The sequence below is a fragment of the Toxorhynchites rutilus genome, chromosome 3, assembly GCF_029784135.1.
Source record: "Toxorhynchites rutilus septentrionalis strain SRP chromosome 3, ASM2978413v1, whole genome shotgun sequence".
Classification (NCBI taxonomy): domain Eukaryota; kingdom Metazoa; phylum Arthropoda; class Insecta; order Diptera; family Culicidae; genus Toxorhynchites; species Toxorhynchites rutilus.
Genome location: NC_073746.1, coordinates 160,131,427 through 160,148,981, shown reverse-complemented (window position 1 = coordinate 160,148,981; position 17,555 = coordinate 160,131,427). Strand labels below are relative to the sequence as shown.

General features: G+C 37.5%; 1 protein-coding gene and 1 long non-coding RNA gene across 10 annotated transcripts in view; one reads left to right on the top strand and one right to left on the bottom strand.

The window, feature by feature from the left end:
• Window positions 1–2,230, bottom strand: part of LOC129777670 (uncharacterized) — a 90,004-nt gene extending 87,774 nt beyond the window's left edge. Inside the window, exons 1-2 of the long non-coding RNA XR_008743277.1 lie at window positions 1,372–2,230; window positions 794–1,283 (exon numbers count right to left, since the gene is read on the bottom strand). This is a non-coding gene — a long non-coding RNA (uncharacterized LOC129777670). The remainder of the gene's footprint in view (window positions 1–793; window positions 1,284–1,371) is intronic.
• The window catches only part of LOC129777669 (tyrosine-protein phosphatase Lar), a 403,848-nt gene that overhangs the window by 143,052 nt on the left and 243,241 nt on the right, over window positions 1–17,555 (top strand). Inside the window, exon 1 of one of the 9 annotated variants that reach the window (XM_055784078.1) lies at window positions 10,962–11,223. The exons of the other annotated variants lie outside the window; for them this stretch is intronic. The gene's annotated coding sequence lies outside the window, so the exon portion shown is untranslated. Of the gene's footprint in view, window positions 1–10,961; window positions 11,224–17,555 lie in introns of those variants that run through there. 9 annotated transcript variants of the gene reach the window in all.

Genomic DNA, 17,555 nt, shown 5'->3' with positions numbered 1-17,555 from the left:
AAAAATTTCCAAACTAACGTTTGAATAAAATTTTCGAAAAACAGTTCACAACGTTTTGTGAGTTCAGTACCAGTTCTGGTTTTGAAAATGATTGGGTAAATATTAAACAGAAAACTTTGGAAATGTTTACATTTTTCTAGAAATCGTCATCAATTTGCCCCCGGTTCACGGTGTACAAAGTTTACAAAACAAAAATCGAAGAGGGTCGGTAATCGGTTGATTTGGCGTGGAATTGATCTATACAATTTAATCAACTATAATCCGACTAGAAACACAAAAAAAATGGATTCGGTTTCGGTTTGGGGTGAGGGGTTTTTTTATTGCGGAATATTCTTCCAATTTGTACAAGCTCACGCGACTTATTACACTATACATTGAAGGCCCGTTCCTTGATAAAAATAAAAAAACAAACAAAAATCCCAAAGAGTACTCCGTTGTGAAGGCGAAGCTCTTGTAAACAACGTGTGAACTGAAAAAAGACGCTTGTTTTCACTCGAGAAAACACATTGACAGTTCCGAAAAAAAAATCGGTTCACATGTAGACATGTCTGCCACCGTCATCGGCTTAAAAGCAAATGCATAAATTTACGTTTTCATGGTTTTAGTGCAATAGCTTTGGAAACGCGGCATCTGTTTTTTTTTCTTCTAACATTCACCTAACATTCACAACAATATCACTGTTGAAACAGTGTGATCACATCGAGCGAATCTACGCGAACATCCATCACGAGTCAACCGATAACAGATTTCGCGTTAGCGAAATTCCATCAAGCGGGACAATCATCCAACTTACCTACAAACACATCTGCACCCCCACCAGGCGGCAATAGATTTGTATTCCGACTCCAATAACAGACACTTACTGCACACCCGATGATGTGCACGCTACCATCAATCTTGCAGCAGTCTAGCGTAAATCGCAAAAGGACGCCTGCCGACATCCTCGGCAGCATTCACGTTCCCTGTCTGTGTCTGCGAAGCCGCCTGTCCGACGTTGATCTATGTCGCCAGGACCATCACTCTTCACCGATCATGTTATCGCTCGCTGTGTACATCTTCTCCCCATTTTCTCTGCCGCCCATAACCACTTTTTTCGGAGTCGACGAGAAATTTTCAATTAAAAATCAAACTCTTATCACGTTGCTTTCAATCATGAGTCAACTGTTTGTTCGTTCGCTCGCTCATGAGTTTTCCACTACGATTTTTTTCACCGTGCGATAGTCCATCTGAATTTTCCACCATTCTGCCGAAAAACCATCGCCAAGGAAGAGCAGCAGCAGCAGCTAAATTTTGATCGCCGTGGGAAACAAAAAGACCTTCAATTACACGACACAATTCAGTTTGACAATGATTTTTTCTTTGTTTCCGTACTTGATTGCACACAAACAGATCCACGTAAACACCCACGCCGTATGGAACTTTTTTGCGATTTTTTTGCACTGTTTGTTTTTCCCAGCAAACTTTGCCTTCACAAAACCATTTGTTCGTTTCTTTCCGCACCGTGCTCTGCGACCGAATATTCACGTCACTTTCATCGAGTATAATTGAACAACCTTTTATGACAGGACTCCCTTCCGATCTCACTCTCTCACCCTCGTGGTGTCCACTAAAGTTTGGGAGTTCTGTACGCTACCCCGGCATCGGCCTCAAAAGCACTTGTGCAATTAATTCGTTTTCTCTCTCGCTTCTTCCTCTTCCGGCCAGTCTCCGGAAGCCACACTTTCCTCATTATTTGATCTTGTCATCGTCATTATCCTTTCGAAACACGGTAAACCTTGTGTATCGGCACTAACAGCACTGCTCAACGGCTCAGTAGTAGAGTGCTACTTTCCACCCACTTCGAAACGACGCTCGGAAGCGATTTGTACTGTTGTGTATTTATTGTTCGTATTCAACAACAAATACACAACATACGGAGTCCTTTCACCTCGCCCTGGCCACCACAATTCAAATCTCCGCGCTGAATAAAAAAAAAATTGGGAACAAACACAAAACAAAACCAACAATACTTCCAGCACACCAGCACCGAACTAAATTGATTTAGAATCTCATGCACCTTTCACGGGCGCTCCGTCGCACATCGCGGGGGAAAGCACGTAAAGTGGACTTATTTTTTTCCGTTCGCGTACGCCTCGCCGAGCAACAGCAGCGACGAGTCCTCGCGCTATCTTGTGTGTGGGTGATTTCCCTCCTCCCGTCACGATGGTGCCGACAAGACTGACACGCTGGGCAGATTGTGGGTGCGTAGCTAGACTGAGTAGCTTTCGCCGAGGTGTTTGCCGTTCGGTTTCGACCCCGCATGCAGACAGCGGTGCTCACCCAGCAATACTCAGAGCCACCGGAGCCGGAGTTGTCCTGGCGAGGGTGATGCATGAGAGCTGGCAAAGCTAACGGTGGGATCCAGTGGAATCCAAATCGAGCAGATCTCCTGTCTCCTGTGAGAGCCCCTAGCAGTGTTCCTTTTTCCGGTGAGAGGCTTGGGTGGAGAAGAGTGCGCGAGTGGCATCGTCGGAGGAGGTGAGCGCTCATTAAAAGGCAGACCACAGCGCAATAGAACTCTGAGTGAAACTGTTCTTAGGACGATATCGAAACCTGTTAGTTCTCACTTTGTAATAAATATCTATTAGATATATTAGAATCCGGAATCATGAAATTAGCAATATTTCGGAAGGACTTTGATAAGATAAAAACTGTCGAGAAGTAAAAACGAAGGCAAAACTCATCAAGAAATTGAAACGAAATTGCGAACATTTCTTTTCTCGCATCATATTTTGGCTAACTTTTTTGTTCAATCATCTTTTCCTTTCTGTTGCACCCCGAGTCACCGCGCCTCTTCTCTTACTCTTTTGATTGACAATTACCCATCATTTCTCGATTAGATGGAATCAGGGGACAACTGGCCTCTTTATGTACGGTTCACCGCCCATGGCTAAGTATCTTTGGCTTGTTGTATTTTCAATTCCCGTGCGCTTGTTTTAGCTTCTAGATTCTACTACAGCGCCTGAGTTGGTTGTATGGCACGAAAAAAACCATAACTTTCTCGGACTATAATTCGGTTCGAATTGTATTTTGGCGACAACATCCTCCAAGAGCATCCCTCGGTTTGTCCCAGATTATTCTCAATAACATGGAACGCAGCTGCAGACCGTAAGTTCGACTACGACGCATATTTTGATCCATTCCAACGACAGTTTTCATTCACGAAAACGTTCGACAACGTCGAACACAGAAGTTTTAGCGAATTTCAATGGTTTTGCGTTTCTACTCTCCATTTCCATTGCGCTTTTTTTGAATTGCAATAAAAAAATATGATATCTTCAATAGTTGGTTTGTTAAAATAGTGCCGAAATGAGAGCTTCTAATTTTCCATAAATTTGTGAACACCTCAAGGCGATTCCCTAACACGGACTACAAAATCGGGCACCATACATTTGTGTGTTCCTCCAACTCGGAGACGTATGACGTATGATTTAACGTCTCCGTGAACAAAGAAAAGAAGAAGAATTCCTCCAGCACATCTGGTATGACAGTCATCGAGCCAACATCAGTTGCCGGCGAGCGTCGAACGAGAATAAAGACTGCCTGTCTCAAGACATGAGCGGAGCCTAGGATGAGTTATCCAAAAGGACCTTTGTCAAGGCTAGAGCCGAATGAACTGATTAAGTTGAAGGTTTCCATGATTCGAAAACCGAACCGAACCTTTCTCTAACACGGATTTCAAAATCAAATAACGGAATTGAATCTTCATTGACGATCGGGAACGAATGAATTTAATGATTTAAAGTATCCATGAATAAAGGAAAGGAAGAAGAACAATGACGCTACCAGCAAGCTACAGGAACTCGCGTACTCGAGCCAAAGAACACAAAAGGGCTCGTCACGGCATGTTTTACGTCAGTGGCGGCGAGGCCGTTGCTCTAAGTGGTCCATTGCGATTGTGGCGTATCTTTATCAAAAATATTCAAAATCATATTGCAACAACTATAGTAACGTTACTCAACGTTAACTATGTGGTCGTGTCTAGGATAAAAGCTTTTCTGAAAGCTCAGTTTTTTACACGGCATTCAGGATTTTTTATTTTAAATGTTGTATTAGAAATTCCACGAAAAGGATGTTCAGAAAAATTTGCTCTGATTTTATGCATTTATTCCTTTTAGACTAGAAGTAGAAGTGGGTTGCACCTGTGATATAACCGCAAGGTGGACGTAGAACTACCATTGGCTTAGCAATCAATAAGTAACACGCATATAGCACTCATTGTGCTCCCTTGGCCGAGTGGTTAGCGTCAAAACTAACATGCCGGGTGTTCGGGTTCGATTCCCGTTCTGGTCGGGGGAATTTTTCGTCAAAGAAATTTCCTCCGACTTGCACTGTGATCACGCGTATTCTAGAGTTTGCCACTCAAAATGCATTCAAGGCGTGTTATTTGGCATAGAAATCTCAACTAAGTACTAATAAAAATGACGCAAGTAATACTACGTTGAGACGGCGAAATTCCTCTAGGAACGTTAGTGCCATTGAAGAAGAAGAAGATATAGCACTCAAACATTTTATCTTTTGAATATAATCATTACAACACCACTTCGTTTGGTTGGAAAAGAATTATTAACGCTAGAAGGAGGAATCGATTTCACCTCGAAAATATCCAGCACAAATGAAAGATGAATCTTTGGAAATTTACAGTTTTGTGTTTTTTGAGGTGTCCAAAGAGACCAAAGAGACCCTTTATTATATCATATATGTTTATATCATAGTTGGAAAGCTAGATATATATATATATATATATATATATATATATATATATATATATATATATATATATATATATATATATATATATATATATATATATATATATATATATATATCGCAATTAATGACGTCATTTGAAAGCATCCATTGGGAATTTGACAAGAAATTACTTGATTCGAATAAGTGGCGATTAAACACAGATCGAAAGGGGACTGGTTGACTCACGGTTCAACGGAGAAAATTTAATGTTGCCACCTGCACAACACAAACCTTGAGTCTTTTAATGAAACTAAAATGTATTGCAATGTCAATATACCACTTTCTTGGGTCCAATCAATACAGAACTTTAGAACACGTTATAATTGGACATTCACGGTAATTTTTCTCACTAGATGATTAATGCTTGATACCGTTTGACCCTGCAGATCGCTTCTCTACCGTTCAAAAGCTGCATGTGCTGCACGAACTCGCGACACATATTTCCGAAACTGTCAATATTCGCTTCGACAACAATGGATCATTTCATACGAAAAATCTCCAATTTTGGAAATGTGGGATTAGTTTTTTTATAACTTCCTTTCCCTTTCTTTCATTTTATTAAAATTTGGATCATTCCGTATCACTCCAATCCAAGTTTGGGCGGAGACGAACACAACGACATAAATGCAGCACAATTCGTACGTCCGTTCTTCTCTGATGATGAGTTATACGTTCGAGACCTTATTATATATGAGATTTTTCGAAGTTTTCGCCTCAAGGTATGAATTTAATATGAGGTCCATTCTTAGTAGGATTGGGCGATCGTTATAAAATGATCGATCTCGTCGAATCGATTTTCCAAACGACGCAGAGATCGATCCACTGATTAAATCGGTACCAAAAAATCGATCTTTGGAAAATCGAAAACTTTTTTTTTCTCAATTTATTCGCTTATTTTATAGGAACGTCGTCCTTTCTTTAAACAGGGAATACAAATTTCATGTTTATAATGAAACATCAAAAGCATTTATTTTTGTTTCTCAGTATGCAGTCCATAAAAATTTTTAAAGCCCAAAAAAAATCTTCAGGGCATTCATCGTTTTATTAAATACATTAATTGAAAAAGCATTATTAGAAATTCAACATATAGTATCTGCCCAGAACTCAGCTGACAACGATCCCATAAAAGCCAATCGTGCCATACGTCTATCATTTAGCCGATTCTGCATTTTGGCACCAGTTCCAAAAAACTACATTTCACCAGGAATTGATGTCAACATCTAGTTCAATGATCCTATGAGCCACTGGTTACAGTACATCCCTACAGTACCTGCCGCTAGTTCTGTCTCTGTCAGCATTTGTACGGAAGTAAATCATAGAAGATGCGATCCAAATGTTGATATTATGTTTGAAAAAAATGTTAGGTGATCTTTGGTGAGATTGAATTCGATGTATATTGAAAAACAAATCTACAAAAATATCGAAATATGAGATCGAAAAAATCGAAAGCAAATAAATCGATTTTCTCGATTTTCTCGATTTTCTCGAGTAAAAAATATCGATCCAAAAAATCGGAAATCGGAATGGAAAAGATCGATCTTTTGAAAATCGATCCGAGATCGCCCAATCCTAATTCTTATCCATTCTCGAATTTTGCGTTCATCAACACATTTGGCGATTTATTTTTATTTAAAAAGATGCGGTATTTCATTTGAGAATCTTATATTATTTTCACAATAACGAAACATGAATCTCAATGCCGTCAAAGTTATTTTCAAATTAAGAAATTAACACCAATCGAACAAACTTTCCACTGCAGAACAAATACGCAAACGATTTTTCGGAACTCACTATTCGCTGCAGAACATATGCGTAGCCGTTTTTTTCGAACTTTACTATTTATCTTTAATATTCTCCAAAGTATTAGGTTGGGGGAAAAGTTATCCATTATGTTCTCGGTAGCTGGTTTTAGTGATCAATATCTCGCGTAATATGGATCATACAATTCCAAGTTTAGACTCATTTGACAGGTGACATTTCACACAAAACAAATCTTTGATGTTTTGGGCTACAGGGTGTTAGCAATGGAGGCCAACAAACAGAAAATTCGGTACATTTTGCACTTTTTTCTTTTTTTCATTGCGATACACTCAATTAAGAGATTTTTTTTAGTGCAATACACTGAATTAAGATCTCTACTATCAACAAATGGGCCGCTTGAAGCTAACGATTGACCAGAAACGTCCAGAATTGGCCAACAGAAGAGATGTTGTGTTCCATCAGGATAACGCAAAGCCACACATTTCCGAGAGCTTGATTGGGATGTTTTAATGCATCCACCATATAGTTCGGACCTGGCTCCAAACGATTACCAGCTTTTTCTCGCAATGCAAAATTTCTAGAGTGATGAAAAATTGGAATCTAGAGAAGATTGTAAAAATCTATTGCTAGAGTTTTTCGCCAATAAGGACAAAGACCTCTATGATAGAGACATTATGAAGCTACCTTTGGAATGGAATCAAATTTTACAACAAAACAGTGCATATTTGATCACAATTCAGACAATTCGAAGCATATTAAAAATAGTTTTGAATATTACCCCAAAAATAATAGATTACGGATTACTTTGGGGTAATATTCAAAACTATTTTTAATATGCTTCGAATTGTCTGAATTGTGGTCAAATATGCACTGTTTTGTTGTAAAATTTGTTTCCATTTCAAAGGTAGCTTCATAATGTCTCTATCATAGAGGTCTTTGTCCTTATTGGCGAAAAACTCTAGCAATAGATTTTTACAATCATCTCTAGATAATTTCCCCAAACTAATATTTTATCATTCTAATTCGGGTGGAGACAAACACAACAACCGTCCGTTCTCTTGGGATGATGGTTATACGTTCGAAAAAAAAACCTTTGTTCCATATATGAGGACCTTAGAATGCAAGGGGTGTAAGTGACTTGATCGATTTCTCTTCATCGACTTTCTCTAGTTAATAACTCAACTGCAAAAAAGTTCCAATTTAAGTTCGCTATAGAATCCGATAGATGAGGTTCTGACCTATCTTCCACATTGTCAAATACAACTGGGAATGTATTTGCAACTAAGTTATGACCAGAAGAGAGAGAGTCGATGTAGAGAAATCGATCAAATCACTTACACCCCTTTCATTCTAAGCCCCTCATATACAATAAGAGATTAGGGTCTCTGGTCTCGACACCTCGAACAAAAATTGCAATTTCAAAAGTTTCTTTTAAACGTCATCATTCGAAGTGTGGCTCAGTATTTTCTTTGAAAGTTCACTGAAGCACCTTCAATTTGTTGGTAAGAGGTTGGAAGTCTGTTCAGTGATTCAAAAGTTCTAAATTTTCAAAAATCGATATATTCGCCAAAATAAAGAAAAACCCGTATTTTAGCCCACGCTTTTTCAGGATTCACCAGAAGAATAAAAACAAAAAAAGACTGAGATCTTTCGATAAGAAATTAATATCAGATAAATTTTCCTTGGTGAATCAATTTTTACTTTTTACTTATTTTATACTGAAAAACGTACGCCATCCTCAAAAGCTTCGAGATAAAAATTTGAAAAAAAAATACTGAATGTGTATTTTACCACGGTGTATCAAGAAATCAAAAAAAAGTTATAAAAAAAAGAAGTTATAAAAAAATTTAAGCACTAAAAAATATTGAAATTTTGAAAATATTTTTTTTTTTTGGGATTTAGAGATTCAGTACTACTCTAATTCATATTTAAATGTGTTTCTATGGCTTTTCTAGATATGCGTGATTTTTTCAGATTTTTTTCAGTGTTGCGCGGTACAAAATTTTTTTTTAAATCTCCGAAGAGTCTGGCTGGGTAAGGGAGTAAAAAGTCCCCCAAACCAAATCACCAGTCGTATGGAAAATATTGTATAGGGTACGAAACAAAACATTTTGACAGTAGTACCATATATTGTAGTCCTTTTATGGTACACCATAGGATCTATGATGAAAAATGCACCTTTTCCTTTTTTTCACGCCATTCTCAATAGCTTTGAGACAAAAATATGAATATGAAATATGAAAATTTAAATTTATAATTTGTTTTAATTTTAAATTAAGTTTTAGTTTTTGTTTAAATTTTGAGATTCAGTACTACTCTAGTTTGTATTCAATGTTTTTTCCTACGTCTATTTGAGGTATATGTGATTTTTTTCAAAAAACCAAAAAAAAATTTTTTTTCAGGCATTTCAAATTTTGAAAAAAAAAATACTTTGAGACACAATTTTACTCTAATTTTTATTTAAATGCAATCGTATCGTATCGTAAAATTTTCAAATCATTTTGAATTTAGAGACCCGTTACTGCTCTAATATTTTTTAAATTTATTTTTTCATATGTTTAAATTTTGTCGGTATATTTAAAGCATTGTGCTGTACAAAGATGTTTTTCGTATCTTAAAATATATGAGATTATCTTTACATTGGATTTAGATGGTTTGCCAAATTCATAGGAGTCAGCAGTACGATAGAGCTCTGTGAGAAAAAAAAGTCCTTGTGGAAAGATCATTCGGATTAATGAGAAGAACACCAAAAAAATCCGAATTATTTTTATTTTTCTTATTTTAATTTTACAATTAAAAACCACAAATACAATAAAATAATCGATTTCAAGAAAATAAAAATAATAATGCAGACGATGAAGGAAATTATTTTTGTGTTTCGCAATGCTCCTCAAAATTCGGGAAAAAAATACGGCACATGTAGAAAAAAAGACACGTTCGTTGAATAAAAATCAGAGCAGAAGTGGTTCTCAAAGTTATATTTGTTTTCAAAATTTCGAAATACCAGAAAATATAGTACTAAAATAGTAGTACTAAATCTCTAAATCTCTAAATCTCTAAATCACAAAAAAATCAAAATTTCAATATTTGTCTTAGTACTTCAATTTTTGATGAAATTTTTTCTCTTGATAATTTTTCTTGATACACCGTAGTGAGATGCACATTCAGAATTTTTTTTCAAATTTTTATCTCGAAGCTTTTGAGGATGGCGTGAAATAAACGAAAAAGTACGTTTTACACTATAGATCCCATGTTAAACTGTCAAAATTTCTTATTTAATATCGTATACAATATTTGCCATAGAGCTGGTGATTTGGTTTGGGGGCACTTTTACTCCCTTACCCAGCCAGGCCCTTCAATTGTGACTGATTTTTTTTTTATGAGGGCGAATTCAAAATCATTGAGTTTTTTCTTGTTGAATCGGAACTTGAAATCCAGCTGCCCTATAGCTCAATATGTAATCAATATGTTCGTCATGGAGAGTCAATGAGAAGATAACATAGTAAACTTATATTTATTTTCCATATTCCATACTCCATATATTTATTAGAATACTGTTTCAAATTACGATATGAATTTTTCAGATTTTATGAAAGTTCAATACTTTTTGCAATTGTAACCGTTCAAGGAAAACAATATAACGAATCTAATTTCTATGTAATTTATGAAAAAAATTGTAATTTATGAAAAAACATGAAAGACTATATTAAACTTTCTATCAAAAGACTATCCGTTCCCGAAATATTATCAATAAAAATCATGTTTGAGTACATAGTTTTAAAGAATTGAGAGTGACTGTTTTTCGGCTATATCGACGTGGAATTGCTTCGTTCGACCTTCGAGAATTGTATCGGAAACGAGACGATTTGTGAGATCAAATAATTCGTAATCCTCCAATACGACTGTGTAGTTCTGTGTTTTTTTCATAATCATTAGGGTACTTTAGTTTTTGCGTTGTAATGCTGTGTTCCGTGCTCGTGTTTATTCTCAGTAGCCCTCAGTGTCCGGTTTGAATCGACTGCAATACACCTCAACACAGCACCCACTGAGTACCTGCCCTGAAACAAGCTATTGGGTGAAACAACAACTCGAAAACTGCATCACCAGAACGAGTTCCACCACCCCGTTTCGTTTTCGAGTTCACCACCCACGTTCGGGCGGCTGCTCGCACGGCGTCAAGCCGTCTAGCAGTCTGCGAACGCCCACCACCACCCACTGCGACGAGAGAGCTTCTGCTACTTGCCCGAACCCGAGGGTTACTCAGCCTCAGTGCGATTGCTGCACCGGGCTGCTTGGCTCCTATCCACCTTACGCCTCCTCCTCGTAACTCGTAATTCAGAATCCTCATCGCTTTTGGTCGTGTCGCGTAGCTTCCGCCGTGGATTCTCTCTCAGTGCGCTCGTGTTCGTCCTCCAAGCAACTACAAATCGGTCCGAATCCACGCTGGTTCCGCGCGTCAGGATTTCTCGAGTCTCCAGTCTCCGCCCTTCCCAGTGCTCCCGGGGCGGTGGATTCGCGGCGCGATTTGCAACTATCGCAAAACCGTTCGCCGGAACGGGGCGCGGGGTGTGGTGCACGGGCTGCGATCGCGGGGAATAGTGCGCTACAGAGCAGCTGTTTCTCCAGCAGCAGCAACGGTTTGCCCTCGGGATACGCAGGAAGAAGAAAACGGTACGGAATCGGCCACGGGATCGGTTTAGCTTTCTTGCAGGAGTTATGCAAGCGTGTGACTTGAGCGTTTTGTGGGGAAAGTTTTGCTTTCGCAGCGTTCCAACGCTCGTCGCTCTTCCGGATGTAGTGACCAGTACTGGCAGCGGTACAGTGGCAGTGCATTAGGGCTGCTGCCTGCTTGTATTATGTTTTTTTTTTATTTCGGATGTTGACCGATGAGAATGGAAACACAGGCGCTCGAAAGGGTGAAGGTGTGTGTGGTTCTGTACCAAGGATATGATGGTGGTGTGGCGTGAGGAAAAAACCGAAGAAAAGTGAAAAGTCTGTGGATGCACTGCAGAATATGCTTAGTGGATGGTTTTTCATCGCTTGCTGCCACAACGAGACGCAGTGAGCGAAAATGTCGAAATAAGTTGTTTTTTTTTCGTTCGCTCAGTTGGATTAACTTAGCCGGAAAAGCTACGAGCAATGGAATAAATATATATGTTTGTGTGTGGGCGGAGAATGCCGTAATTCTGCTGTAATTCGTCGTGCTCTGCATTAGGATGAGCAAAATATGCGGAATGGTTTTGTTAGCCGTTGTTAGTTGTGCTGTGTGTTGGCGACTACCCCGAGGAGGGACCGAAACTTCAAAGGAAATATGAATGGATGAATATTAGCAGCTGCATACATATCTGTTGCAGTGCATTGTGTGGGGAAAAGTTCGCCGGCGACAGTTTACAATTTCAGTGCAGACTAATAAGAAAACAAATTATATCCCTCGGGCATCGCATCCCCTGGAATGGTGTGCAGTTTGTAAAGGCTACTTTGAAATGAGACGAACCTAGAACCGGATCCTTTAGTGCAAATTGGAAATAAACATAAATAAACAAATGGAAGCTTATGGATTAGCTGGTTGCGTCAATTTGACAAGTGTCGTTGTGCTGTTGTGGTAGATGTCCATCTCGAGCATGGCCCTATGCTGAGGCGTTGTGCGTTACGGCTTGTGTACGATGAATACTGTTGCACCAATCGAAATATTTCCTGTGATGTTCTGCCACAGGATATATCTGGAAGCTGAAAATGTTTACTCGTGTGGTACTGTGAGATTTTATTTATTTTGTGCGATCCATTCACGCTGCTCGTCATATGCGAGCGATTAAATAGTATTTTTTTTTTGTAGGAATATGCGACAATTGATGAATATTAATACAAATATTTCAGCTTAATTTTCACTTGTTACGATCACTTTTATAAAAATAGAACCAACATAGTTAGAAGAATAATTTTCATATAGATAATGAATTGATTACCTGCAATGTTAACGAAGAGAGAAGCAGTGTTCAAAAATTTATCGAGATTTTCATCAATTCTTCGTCTGATTATTTTTTAACACATCAAATTCCAAATATACCTTAGTGATTCAAATGAGTTCTCCAGGACAACGCCCCATTTTCCGGTTATATTTTTAGTTGTTTTTTGCCGTAACTGTTTGCGTCATATCACTATTTCTGGGTCGTGTATTTGATACAAATTTGTTTCATAATCACTAACGTGCGAAATTGGAAGCTGAGATAGAAATTACAGCAAACAAAAAATCAAGTCACGTTTTCGGTTGGCATATCACGGAATGCATTTTTGTTTAATGAATTTTATTCAATTATATATAAAAATATATCAAAAATCAAGATGATATATATTACATGTGTCGCTATCGTGCGTACCAAAATTCAACTACTAATAAATAGGGCGTGAGCATATGCCACTGTGTTATGTTTGACACTGTGCTATATATTGCAGCTCAAGATTTATATTAGTTCGTATAACGCTTTTTTAAAGATTTGTGTTTATGTATAAGCAATGGAATCTGAACACATGTAAAAAGAAATTCGCAATGATCTCCCAAAATCAAATGAACTAGAACGTCTCTATTATAACTGATGGTGAGAATATTGATCGAGTTCGGGAGGATATATATTCGCGTTATTATTGATGGAAAACTCAAGCTCAATACATATATATATTGACAATGTCATAAAAAAATGCCAACAACAATAGAAGATAATTAACGATTCAATTTTTAACGGCAAAATACAGCTATACAAATCAATCAGCTTTTCTCATCTGGAATTTCCTTTATTTGTGCTTGCAGAACATAATCGTGCGTTTAATGTCCATTTCAATTTTAAGGTGGCACGAAAAATCAAATTTTCCCCTTTTTTCCAAAAATAGCTTTTTCAAAAATTCAGCCTTCTTTTTCATTTGACTGCAATAAAATTGATTTACTAATACATATTCATGGTAAAAAACTAGAAAAATGTTCAACCACATTTGTCTCAAATTCCGAACACTTTTTTTGCCTCTGACTCATATTCCGAACACTTTTGACTCAAATTCCGAACAGTGAAAATGCCTTTTTAAAAAAATCATAACTTCGGAACTACTAGATGGATTTATTAGATCGACATATCAAATTCAAGCCAATTTGCTAGTTTTTTTTTCGAAAAATGCTATACTCACAAAAATTTGTATTCTGTTTTTTTTTTTTTTTTTTTTATAAATTCGTTTATTTTTACAGGCTCAGTTACATAAGTTTAAAGGAGCCGAAATCTTAAATATATTTTTAAAACTATATATATGAACAATTTTCTTAAATCTATGGTTAGTAATGTGGGAAACCGATTACTCGTGGTGGACTCGAGATTAAAAGGGTGACATTTTCTCAGGAAAAGGATGGGGTATAAGGAAATTATTACAATGTTGATAATCACACACACTCAATTCTTAAATCTATTCGTACATCAGTTGTGAATTTACATTTCATTCTTCTGTTTATAGCAAGCGGACCAATTACTCACAAAGGAAGAAATGGAGGGTATAAGGATATAAGGATAATCACACACGAACATCGATAGATTTAAGGAAAACATATATTTGGGACATGTAATCAAGGTCTAACCGAGCCAACACATCTCTCACCGGCACATTGGGCTGCCTTCCTCTAGCCCGAAGGGAGTTCTCTAAATTCGATCTGGCAACAAGATACACCTCACACGACCAAACAACGTGTTCGATGTCGTGGTAACCTCGGCCACAAACGCAGATATTGCTGCCGGCCAGATTGAAACGAAAGAGTAGCGCGTCTAACGAACAGTGATTGGACATGAGTCGGGAGAAGGTGCGAATAAAGTCCCGACTCAAGTACAGACTTTTGAACCATGGTTTGAGGCTAACCTTAGGGATAATCGAGTGAAGCCACCGGCCCAATTCATCTTCGTTCCATTTGCGTTGCCAGTTAGCGATGGTATTTTTACGGACTAAAGAGTAAAATTCATTGAAGGCGATTTGACGCTGATAAATATCGCCTTCAATCGCACCTACCTTTGCTAATGAGTCAGCCCTCTCATTACCCGGAATTGAGCAATGAGAAGGGACCCACACAAAGGTAATGACATAACAGCGTCTGGATAAAGCACTCAAAATTTTTCGTATTCTCTCAAGGAAGTACGGCGAGTGCTTTTCCGGCCTCACTGAACGGATAGCTTCGACAGAGCTAAGACTATCCGTTACAATGTAATAGTGTTCAACAGGTCGTGAGGCGACGCTGTCCAGCGCCCAATGAATTGCTGCCAATTCAGCAATATACACTGAGCAAGGATTCTGAAGACTGTGTGAGGTGCTAAAAAATTCGTTGAACACTCCAAATCCTGTGGACTCATTTATAGTGGACCCATCAGTAAAGTACATATTATCACAATTGATACCCCTATATTTTTCATCGAAGATCGTTGGAGCGATCCTCGATCGTTGGTAATCTGAATATCCATGGATATCTTGCTTCATGGACAGATCAAAATGCACAGAGGAATTGATGTAGTCAGGGAAACAAACACGGTTGGGAATATACGGAGAAGAATCAACCTGCATGGAGATGAATTCATGATATGAACTCATGAATCCGGAGTGAAAATTTAGCTCGATTAGCCGCTCAAAATTTCCGATCACCAATAGGTTCATGACCTTACACCGGATGAAGAACCGAAGAGATAATAAATTGAAGCGATCTTTTAGTGGGAGTAGGCCTGCCAAAACCTCGAGACTCATGGTATGCGTTGAGGGCATACATCCCAACGCAATACGGAGACAAAGATACTGAATTCGCTCGAGTTTAATTAAGTGTGTTTTGGCAGCTGATTGAAAACAGAAACTGCCATACTCCATCACTGAGAGAATAGTTGTTCTATACAACATTATAAGATCTTCGGGATGGGCTCCCCACCAGGTGCCGGTAATTGTACGGAGAAAATTTATTCTTTGTTGGCATTTTTTACTCAGATACCTAATATGGGCCCCCCAAGTACATTTGGAGTCGAACCAGACCCCAAGATACTTGAATGACATAGCATGAGTGATCGGTTTACCCAAAAGTTGAAGCTTTGGTTTTGCTGGTCTATGCTTCCTAGAAAAAACCACCATCTCTGTTTTCTCCGTGGAGAATTCGATCCCTAGCCCAATGGCCCAGGTTGAAAAATTGTTCAAAGTATCTTGTAAGGGTTCTTGTAGGTCGGATTCTGTTGATCCTACGACAGAGACCACTCCATCATCTGCAAGTTGTCTTAGGCTGCAATTTTGTGTAAGGCAATTGTCGATGTCGCTTACATAGAAGTTGTACAAAAGGGGGCTTAAACATGAGCCCTGGGGGAGGCCCATGTAAGAGACCCGACTTACTGCCGAATCTCCGTGAGAAAAGTTCAAATGCTTCTCACAAAGCAAGTTATATAACATATTATTCAATAGAGGCGATATTCTGTTTTTGTTATTGTTGATTGTACTTGCTTTTTATTGAAAAAAAAATTGGTTTTGACAGTCACAGGTTTTTTTGCAAATGTTTAGTATCATGAATTATACGCTGTATCGATATCTGTAACTGATGTTAAAATGAAGGCTATAACCCAAAGAATGTCAGGGTTTTGATTATTCAATGATTCATAACATTGATGTTCAGTAAATTTACATTTGAAACGGAAGTGTTCGGAATTTGAATCATGCGTAGAAACATGATTCATATTCCGAACACTACTTCAATACTAATTTTAATGAATATTTCTGCATAAAATATCATTTTTTTCATCCATTTATTGTAGATTCTTACATCCTCTAGCACTTAACATGAAAACAGCAAACAAAATAGTTGAAACAACTACGAAAACTGAAAAATGAATTATGCTTGTTTTTGACGGAATTTGCTAACGCAAACGGAATCGGAATTTGCTAACGCAAACGCAAACTAACGTTTTGACTGTCACTTTTTTGCAAATGTTTAATATTATAAATTATAGGCTGTAGCGATACCTGTAAATGATGTCAAAACCAAGCCTATATCCCAAAGATTGTCTGTGTTTCATTATTCAATTATTTATAACATAAAAGTTTAGTAAATTCAGATTTAAAAATGAAGTGTTCGGAATTTGAGACTGTTCGGAATATGAGACAAAACATGGTACATGGTTATAGACTAGAAAGCGCTATATGATTTTTTTCTATTGAAAGCTATAAAGCTGAGTTTTTTTTTAAATAATGTATATAAAAATCAGATATGTGATTCTTGTCGTTTTTAGTTATGATTTTTCAAAGTGAACCGATGGTTCGAAAAACCATTTTCCCCTTTTTTCCAAAAAATACTTTTTCAAAAATTCATAACTTCTGTACTACTGAACCGAATTAGTTAATGGACATATCACATTGGAGCCAATCGACTAGTCTTCTTCCAAACAAATATCACACTAGCGGAAAAAGTGAATTCTGTTCGCATAAATCTAGTCTAGTCGCATAGGAATTTTGAACGAAGACTGGAAACAAGTTAACATTAGAAAATCATAACTCCAAAACGAAAACAAACACCTCTCGGGAAATGTTTTGTAAAAAAATCTCTACCTTCAAGAAAAAATATAGCGCTCTCTATCTTTGACCATGAAAACTCCAGTGGATCAAAAGTTATGTTTTTTTTCGTAAAAGTAATGTTTGGGAAAAAGAGTAAAAAATAAATTTTTCAGACCATCGCACAGTGGGGCGACTCCATACAAAGTTGATCAAGCAGAAAAATGTCGTTAAATGTGAAAAAAAACATCTGGTATCCTTTTTTTATTTTATTAATTTTTTTATACATAAAGCACGTGATCCAATGTTTTGAGATTTTATGGCACCCTTCCCCTGTAGTATATTTTAACATTATTTTTTATATATTTTCTAGTTTTTGATCATAACCCCACTGGGTGTCTTCCTCCATTGAAAAAAAAAACGATTCCATAGTTTATGGATGACCCCTCAAAGCAAAATTCTGCTATAAATAGAAA